The sequence below is a fragment of the Crinia signifera genome, chromosome 2 (assembly GCF_055691185.1).
Source record: "Crinia signifera chromosome 2, ASM5569118v1, whole genome shotgun sequence".
Lineage (NCBI taxonomy): Eukaryota > Metazoa > Chordata > Amphibia > Anura > Myobatrachidae > Crinia > Crinia signifera.
In genome coordinates, this window is record NC_139218.1 from 254,517,515 (window position 1) to 254,527,439 (window position 9,925).

The 9,925-nt window shown below is 44.8% G+C and overlaps 1 protein-coding gene across 3 annotated transcripts in view; it reads left to right on the forward strand.

The window, feature by feature from the left end:
• ARHGAP6 (Rho GTPase activating protein 6) overlaps positions 1 to 9,925 on the forward strand; it is a 566,036-nt gene that overhangs the window by 379,373 nt on the left and 176,738 nt on the right. The gene's annotated exons all lie outside the window — the stretch shown is intronic.

A 9,925-nucleotide genomic window follows, 5' to 3' on the forward strand; every position in this document is an offset into this window, starting at 1 on the left:
ATGGAGTTTCGATCTGCCTATTATTACATATCCGCTGGAGCACAATTCTATACATCATACCTTGCAGCACATGAGTCATTTTTAACATGGATTTAAGCACAGAAATTAAAACTCTTATTTTTAAAAAGCATGTAGGAGCCATCTATTCATATACTAATCAGCACAGTCGTTTTGGCACAGGTTGCACCAATTGAAGAATCGGTAGCATTTCTTTAAAACCAGTAGTTTTTGAATAATTGTTACTACTTTGTAATCTAAACTCATTTGTGGTAGATAGGAGACTATCAGACACATTACACATAGAATCTGCATAAATTGTATACTATTCATACAATGTATGTTAATTATATTGATAGATAGGTATTCTACAGATATGTAGTCCATACATCAACAATGCATCAGCACAGATCTGCAAAATCCAACATGTTGGAAAGCCTTAATTTGAAGTTTCTGACCTCAAAATGATCAGAATCAGTGAGCTGGTGATTTTTGACATGGTGGGGTAAACTTATCAAAGCTTCTAATAAATGAAAATAGGTGATCTTTCCCATCGCAAATAGATGGGCAGGTGTATTAAGCCTGGGGAAGAAATAAAGTGGATATAAAGTAGCAGGTGATAATGCACCAGCCAATCAGCTATGTTGAAAAATGAGAGAAGTTGTACAGCTGGTGCGTTTCTTACCTTCTGCTTTTATCTCCACTTTATCTCTGCACCAGGCTTAATACATCTGCTCCAATGTCTGACATTTAATCAGATGCATTCTAGAAATAATGGATCAAATCTGATTGGCTGCTATGGTCAATATCACCTCTTTTTCATCTTTAGAAACTTTAGTACGGTACATTTGCTCCGTTGTAATTTGCTGATTTTTAGAGTTTGAAGATCAGAGAATCGGGGTGTCCATCAGCGAATGGCCACATTGATGTATGGCCCAATTTAGCTTTTACTAATTAATCTAATCTTCCACTGGGTAACTGGTGGTGAACTCAGACCAATGTTTGGCTTCTTGGGCCCTCTTTCCAGCTGTAGGGGTATGTGTGCAGCTGGGGGATCTTTTGACAATGCAAAATTATAATTAAGCTTTCCTATTGGTCAACACAGTAACCATTCCTTATTTGTTTCATTCTACTCCATATAGGATAGATGAGTCTAAATCCATTGCATTATGTGTGTGTAATAGGATTCCTGTTTCAGGGGCTCAAAGTGGTGACGAACTGTATTCTTATTGTTTCACGCAGTGTTTGGAATATTCATAAATGCTTTGCCTCTGTTTCGGGCCCTCAACGCATCACGCTCAACAGCACCTCTGCCATAAAGATACATATCAAAGTGGGCAATGTACTGTATACAGTAAAAACACTTCGATAATGGAAATAATTTTCCATGATCTGAAACGTCTTATTCAGGCGTGTGTATTAAAGTTGTAAGCAGTTTGCTATAGAGCATATTTCTGTAAATAGAAAGTTTATTATTGGTCAATGATTTGGAATGTGTGACCGAAATGTAGATAATGCACATATATTGCAGAGTTGTAGAAGTCATTTGCAGGGATATAATGCTCCTTCATTATTAGTAGGCATTTTTCTCTGGGAGTGTGTTTACTTAACTGTGTGCTAGATTTCTGACAGTGGAAGACAGACAATTGATTTTCCTGGGTGGAGACACGTTATGGGTAAAACAGATGTTTCCACCTTCCGCAGTCATTTGTATTACAGTTTAGCAATGCAGCATTTAGTGGCCATTGGATTAAGCTAAAAGATTTTATACAGCTGTGTCCTCATACACATTTGCAGCATCGGCGCGGATCCGAGAAACATTGGCTCCTCCAGTAAGTCTGTGGAAACTCAGAATGGCCTCTGGAGACATGATTCCTACATACAGAAAGGCAATTGGCAGCTGATACCCTGAAAACAGTTCCTACACACCCATATTTTTGATGCCACTCCCCATTGCCTTAAACAAAGCGTATGCTTCCTGTCATCTGTTGTGAATGAATGCTCCCTGCAAGCTTAAATGCAAGTTAATGGCTGTGCGTGTGCCTTTTGGCAATGACAAATACACCGTTTACTGATAATCGCACAATTGTTAAAACATTGGCCTTGGGTACAGCACTGAATCTGGCCAGTAGGGCACTAGGTACTTTTTATATCGCAATGTTAGTATAAAATTGCAGATAATGCATAATGATGTTGTAGCCATTTAACTCAATTATCAAACATCTTGGACCATGGCTACTATGGCCATGGCAGTGATCGTTTTAAAAATCCAAATGTAGTGGTCGAAAGGATTTTTGAACACACCCAATATATTTGCCCCACCTGCAGGGCACATGGTTTTGTCCATCTTCAACAATTGCAGGCTTGCTATTGGGTCTTAACCAGGCCCATAGAGTACTGATGGGACAGAATGGTCAGATTTTAACAAATTGACCTATTTCAATGTTTAGAATACAGATAATCATGTAGAAGAAGCTAAAAATAAAGTAGTATAAGTTGGCATAACTGGTCTTTTTATAGCTATAGTTATACTCATGTAAATAAAGTTGTTGTCCTTGATAATCTTTTTCTCATGCTATATAAAACGGGTACCGTTGACTAGTGGGTTGACCATTTGTTTTGCATTATATGTCCTGAAAGTAAGCAGAGTATGATCAGTTTAAAGGTCCATACACATTGGGCAACTATGCCCAGCGTGTGTGGACGGCGATGATCGCTATCATCACTGGGGTTAAAGCCTTACACACTGAGCGGCTTTCCCCCTGCCCAGCGCTGTCAGCGGGGAGAGGACGGCTTTGCATAGTGCAACGCTATGCAAAGCTGCTCAACTGCTGGTAATACCAGCAGATGAATGGCTTTACCGGCGATGATGCGGAAACGCGCAGCAGCGATCACCGCTCATCGTCGGGCAATACACCCTGGGCGGCTTTGAGCTGAAAGCTGCTCAAACCTGCTGTTTTATAACTATACTAATAACTGTATTTGTTATTTCAGTCTCCTTCCCTTACATTACTTTCATTGGAAAGAATGGTCTATATAACAATCCGTGATAATCTTTTGTTAATTCAAACACAAACATTTCACTATGTTCTTCCACATGTTCTGAGGTGTGTATAACAAGATGTTTATGTGTCAAATTATTTAGAATGTTTTAGAATTGATTCTCTCTCTCTCTGTTCTTTTAGATACTGTGTTTCTGTATCCAAGTATACTGAAGTGTAAAGGAATGCATGTAGTAATTCCACAGAGAACACAGCCCGCCTTTGCAAAACCAGGAAAGTGTCAGAATAAGTGATATAAACTAACATTTTTAGAAGCAGCACTGTTAAATGTGTACACCACATCTGGTCTGCATATGAGGGCAGTAATCATAATATACAACACTGCTATAATTAAAGTTTCCCTATTCAAGCCATCTGCAGCTAATGCCACCAAATTTGTAAGGATACAATTCAAGCAGAGACAGATTAAGGGGTGCATGTCGGACTGCCCCCCCCCCCCCCTCTCTTAGGAGTCCCACGCAATTGCAGCTGCAATGCAGAGCAGGAGCTGCACAATTGGAGATGAAAAAAGAGAAGAGGGAGGTGAAGTCTGTGCAGGCGGCGGAACTGCATAGCACTTTGTCAGCAGAAACAGGAGAGAGGAGGAGCTAAAGCAGATCCTGTTACCTGAGTAATACATTATCCAGCAGCTAGCCTATAACGTTAGAGGGACTTAGGGAGGGGGAACAGTCTGCATAAGTGTGTGACTATGGGCCTGATTCAGACCCGATCGCTGGGCTGCCAATTCGCATGCCTGAATGATTATCAAATGACATGGCATGCGCACGGTACACAGCGTGCATGTGGGAGCTATCCTTGCGAACACAGCCAGCGATGGCTAGCCATTACTGGCTGTTCGCAAGTTGATTGACAGGCATCAGGCATTTGGGGGCGTAACACCAGCAGTTTTTGGGTGTCCCCCAGATAGTTGAGACTGCTCTAAGGCCGTTAGGAGAGGGTGATGTTAATGTGATCAGTGGTCCCGATATCCCCACAGCCATCATTAACATAATGATTAGGCTGTATGTGTGTGACTCTGTGCATGTGTAGGTATCTAAGTATGTATGTGTATATGTATATGTAATATATATATATATATATATATATATATAACCTGTAACAATAAGTGAGAAAGGCGCCTCCTAGTGTATTAACCTTTTATCATTGGTGATGGGTTCAGAAATAACACCATACCAGGTATAGGAATACCGTGTATAGTAGTTCTCTAAGAACTTGTAATGCGCATCTGTTGGGTCCCAGTGCAATAGCAATATCCCACGTATCTTCACACTGAGTGTCCTTAAGCAAACTGGTCTTTATCTTAAGCCACATTCCATGAGTCACTGTGCCAGTTTCATGTGATCTGCACATACATTAGGGTGTTTATAATTGGTGACAGACTATTGGGTGGACAGGATAGTCGACCGGGTTATTAGGTTGACAAAAGCATTAGGTCGACATGGGAGAGGTCGACAGTCAAAAGGTCGACTTGGGATTTTTCAGAAAATAATTGTCCCAAATTTCTACACAGTTGACATGGACACTGAAACGTAGCACCGCGTCCCCTCGCTGCGCTCGCCATACTTCAGGCACGGTGTCTTGCTACGCTCAGCACACTATTATATTCTCCCACCATGCACTAGTGGACGGTAGGGCATGAAATACCGCCTGTCGGCTCAAAAAAATGTGAAAAACCCCATGTCGACCTAATGTTGACCTTCCTGCATGTCGACTTTAATGTATGTCGACCTAATGGGGTTGACCTAATACTTGTCGACTAGGGTGGCCAATCCCCGGATCGGGATCAGCGGTATCCCGGGATTTGGCCTAAAAAAACACCGGGATTTGAATCCCGGGATTGGATCTTCCAATCCCGGGATTTCGGGATTAGATGCGCATGCGCATATCTAATGCCGGGCAGCGTCTGAGCGAGTGCTCAGACGCTACCCAGGAGTTCCTGATCCCCAGACTGGCACGGGTATGGGCAGTCCGACCTGCGCAGCGTGACCTCTGACCATCACGCTGCGCAGGTCGGACTGCCCATACCCGATCCAGAATCATCTCTCACCATTGAGTCCGGACCTGGCAGCGTCGGCCGCCCGCCCGCCTTCCGGGCGGCTCTGCTGCTGCTGCTACCGCTGCCGACGCCACCCGCTCCTATCATCAGAATGTCTGCCCTGAGTCCGGACCTGGCAGCGTCGGCCGCCCGCCCTCCAGGCGGCTCTGCTGCTGCTGCTACCGCCGCCCCCCGCTCCTATCTGCAGAATGTCTGCCCTGCTCCCGGCCGCCCGTGTAAGTAAATGAATGTGCGGGGCGGCTGGAGCGGGGGGACTGGGCTTCTTTGAACATGGTTTTTTGGCCTAAACTGCTTAGAGATGCCAATCCCGGGAATCCCGGGATTGAGCATTTTTCAATCCTGATTCCCGGGATTGAAAAAATGCCCCGGGATTGGCATCCCTATTGTCGACCATCATGCTGTAGACCTAGTGACCGTATCCCAGCTGCTGATTGGCTGGCTGTTGATCACTCTTCACTTTATCACTTTTTTTAAGCTTGATACACAGAACCTGAACCTGTGTAATTAATATGTGTCCGGAATTAAAGGGACTAGGTGGTAACCCTAGTAGTATAGGTCAGGCATTCCCAACCACGGTCCTCAAGGCACACCAACAGTGCAGGTTTTAGTGATATCCAGGCTTGAGCACAGGTGATTTAATTAGTACCTGAGGGACTCTGATTAAACCATCTGTGCTGAAGCCTGGATATCACTAAAACCTGCACTGTTGGTGTGCCTTGAGGACAGTGGTTGGGAATGCCTGGTATAGGTAATACACTCTGAAATAGGATTAGTGCCTGTACCACCCTATTTGTAATTTGTATCTCTCTCTCTCATTCTCTCTCTCTCTCTCATTTTTAATACATGTATATATTACTGCAGTTAGAGTAGCTGTAGTGATATCACATCTGAAATTTGGCCTTTCAAAAGGAAAATCTGCTGTCCTCACTCATTATGGGAGCTAGAATCTAAACTAAATGACTATCTGTGTGCGCATTTTTGTGTGTAAGTATGCAAATTTGTGTGTCTTTGTGTATGTGTACTATAGGTGTGTAATTGTATGTATGTGTGAGACTATAAATGCATGATTGTGTGGGCTATAGTGTCCTGCAGGAGGGAACACTTACCAGCTATATGTGCGATGGGATGCAGTAATCAGCCCAGCAGCCAGGGAAGTAATGTACATGTACTTTGTGGGACATGAAATTAAGCATTATGTTAGGGCAGTGGTATCCAACTCCAGTCCTCGAGAGCTACCAACAGTTCACATTTTACAGACAACCTAGCTGCTGCACAGGTGCACTCATTACTCACTAACACATTTTTAAAAATCCACAGGTGGAGCTAATTACTTCACTTGTGATTCTGTGAGGAGATCTGGAAAACATTAACTGTTGGTAGCTCTCGAGGACTGGAGTTGGCTACCCCAGTGTTATTGTGTGTACACACGGCAGATCCTGCCGCATACCTCCCAACATGACCCTCTCCAGGAGGGACACATTGCATTTCTGGACTTTCCTCTTTATTTATGATTGCCATCACCTTTGTTCGGACACCATTGTTATTACTTAACCTGTTCAAAACAGGTTCTAGCAATCATACATTCAAAGGGAAGTCCAGAAACAAAGCATTGTGTTCCTCCTGGAGAGGGGCATGTTGGGAGGTATGCTGCCATGAGATGCGAGTCCCGACGCGATCAGATTGCATCGGGACTCGCATCTCACTTAGGGTTACCACCTAGTCCCTTTAATTCCGGACACATATTAATTATACAGGTTCTGTGGCTTGCTGACTTCAAGACTCCACTTCACCTGATTTTAAACTGCCACAGAACCTGTGTAATTAACATGTGTCCGGAATTAAAGGGACTAGGTGGTAACCCTAATCTCACGGCATGCTAGAGGGGCACAATTTACGGTACACTATATAGTGCAGATCTGCACTATATAGTCTTGCCTGCCCTCTCTATCTGGCTGCCGATATGCGCTCACACGGGACCGTGCATCGGCAGCGTATCGGGCTCGCAAGCCCTAAAAAAGCATGTGATTTGCATGCGATATGGCTTCCGATGTTCCCCATATCAGGAACATCGGAAGCCAAATCTTACCATTTGTACACATTAGACCAGTCTCCTATTCATGAACGCACCAAAGGCTTTCTAGGCACCCACTCTTGTGTCTTGGGGCCCTGAAAGCATTAATCCAGCTCTGTATTCAAGACAAGTGGATAAGGAATCTGTTAAAAAAAAAAAAATCTTTTTTTATGTATGTATGTAAAACAATCATTAGATCCAGAAACTGACAATATGTGAAATATGGCACTGTATAAGATAAAAAAAAATGCTTGAAATTGTACCTACAAACTAAGAGAAACCTAAAATTGAATTTCACATTTGTAATTTTTCCTCTTTTAAAAATAATATGCCAGAGGAATTTGTACTATGTGTTTATAGCTCTCTACTAATGGAAAGTAAGGAGAAACTGTAGATTTCTGCAGTCTCCTACGTGCAGTGCACACTTTTTGAAGTCCGTTCAGTACTTTTTGACTTTACAAAGAAGAAAAATAAATCAATTGTTGGTTATGCACTTTACCTTGTATGGCACCATATTTTCACTTTTGTGACTGGGGTGCTCTGAGATTAGTAGTGTAGCCTGTTTTTCTATAAATTATGTGCCTTAGTCACGCCACTGTGCTTAAAATATAAGCTGTGACACCTTCACAAGTGGAAAGCTGAAAATGGGCAGAATTTACTATCAAACAACAGGTTTTAGTCAAGAGGGTTCTCACCATGCATACAGCAGTAGGAGATGATGATTTCCTCTACTGTAATGGGCCACATACAGCGTGATATTCAGGCATTTTCTGAGCGATTTTAACAAATTACTCAGAAAATGCCTAAAAACGCTTGTAAATGCACGCCGCCGTTCTGAATCTGCCCAGAACGGCAGCTCGAGACAGGAGGCAGGCAGTCCGGCGGAGGAGGAGCAGAGAAGAGCTTCAGAAGAACAAACCCTGGGAGGCGGCAGCCATGCAAAAGAGCTGCAAAGGCTGCCGCCCCCAGGTGAAGAACACAGATGAAGAGGCAGAACCAGCCACCAGCCACCAATGATTTAAAAGTTGCTTTGGGGGGGTCCACTAGCTACCAATGATTAAACTTATTTTTTTTTGGGGGGGGGGGGCACACTAGGGGGAGGGGAAAGAACACTTATTAAAGAATACATTATTTATGTGGTAGATGTCTTTACCATATAACATTATTTTTGTGATGAAGTGCAGTTTTTTACGTCACTTTCTGTGACAGATTTGAAATCTCCCGTGCTGAATCACCCATTATGAATCTCTGACACAAATCTCTCTGTATGTGGCTCATTATCTGAGAGAGTGAAATCTCTCATGCTGAATCTCCCATTATGAATCTCTGGCAGAAATCTCTGCGTATGTAGGGCCCTTAAGTGTCGCCATTTTCCTGCTGTATGAGTGAAGTTTGTCCCTGCATCCCATCCTCCAATAATAGACATGCCTGATGTGACATTTATACCCCTTTTACACCAAAACGCCGGGTCGCACCCGGCTTTTTTAGACCCAGGTTCAAGCCGGGTGCGACCCGGCATTTAGTGCCATTTACACCGGGTGGACAGCCCGATCGCACCCCCTCCCCCCCGGAGCTTGGAGATGACAGCGCAATGTCATCTCCAAGCGCCAATCACCGTCGCGCACCGCCGCCGGACCGGAACGCTGCTGGGGGCAGTTCAGCACTAAGGTAAGCTGCTAGGCTGCCCCCAGTCCCCGCGCACACTCCCCCCGCCGTCGCACAGGAGGTGAATGGATGCCGCAAACAGGCATCCGTTCACCTCCCTCCCCCGCCGCCGCTGCTGTCTGCAGAGTATAGCAGACAGCAGCGCCGGCTGTCAGTGTCAGGCTGACAACCCGTCCAACCTGCGGACGCTGCGGTCCGCAGGTTGGACGTTCCCCATTCATGTAAATGGGAGCCGGGTCATCCGACCCGGCGTTCCCATTTACACCGCCCTCTACCCAGGTCCTAGCCGTGTTCTACCCAGGTCAGGATAAAATATTGTTGCATTTTTTTGTATATTTATCATTCAAATATATTAATTGTAAGTACCTCCCACATTTCAACATCACACCGTTTCTACATAGATCACACACCAGTAGCATTTAACCAACATGATGGATGGAAGAAATGGCAGAAAGATCTATTTTTAAGTCATCTATTTTCTTGCATTGTTAAACTGACACTGCCTGATTCATCACTGCAGTACATGCTGATTCAAATGACAAATGACACATAACACCCCCCCCCCCCCTACCCCCCCCCCCCCCCCCCCCCAAAAAAAAAAAAGAATACTTGCGCTGCAGACTCGGGAGGGGAAGCTTCCTGGGGATGCCTGTTTAAACTCGCAGCTCCCGACACGCAGCTCCCGACCACCGCGCGCTTACACACACTGACATGAGCCCGTGCTGCTGCGGCACTCATGTCAGTGTGTGTAAGCGGCGTCCGGAAGCTGCGTCCGTATTCTGAAAGGCATCCCCAGGAAGCTTCCCCTTCCGAGTCTGCAGCATCGCGGATGTATATATTCTTGTTAGGGGGGGTTATGTGTCAGCCGCCCACAGCAATCGGGTACCGGGCGGCTGACTGCACGGATGTGTGGCTAATTCTGGGGCAGTCCCCTTTGATCCCCCCCTGTCGCCGGGCCTGGGTGGGGCATGTCTGCAAAATCACTGACCTGGCCGTGTTACACAGTACAGGATTTTCAACGCAAATTGCATCATAATCATTATTCCCACAGCTGGGGTGCAGACAGGTGACGGC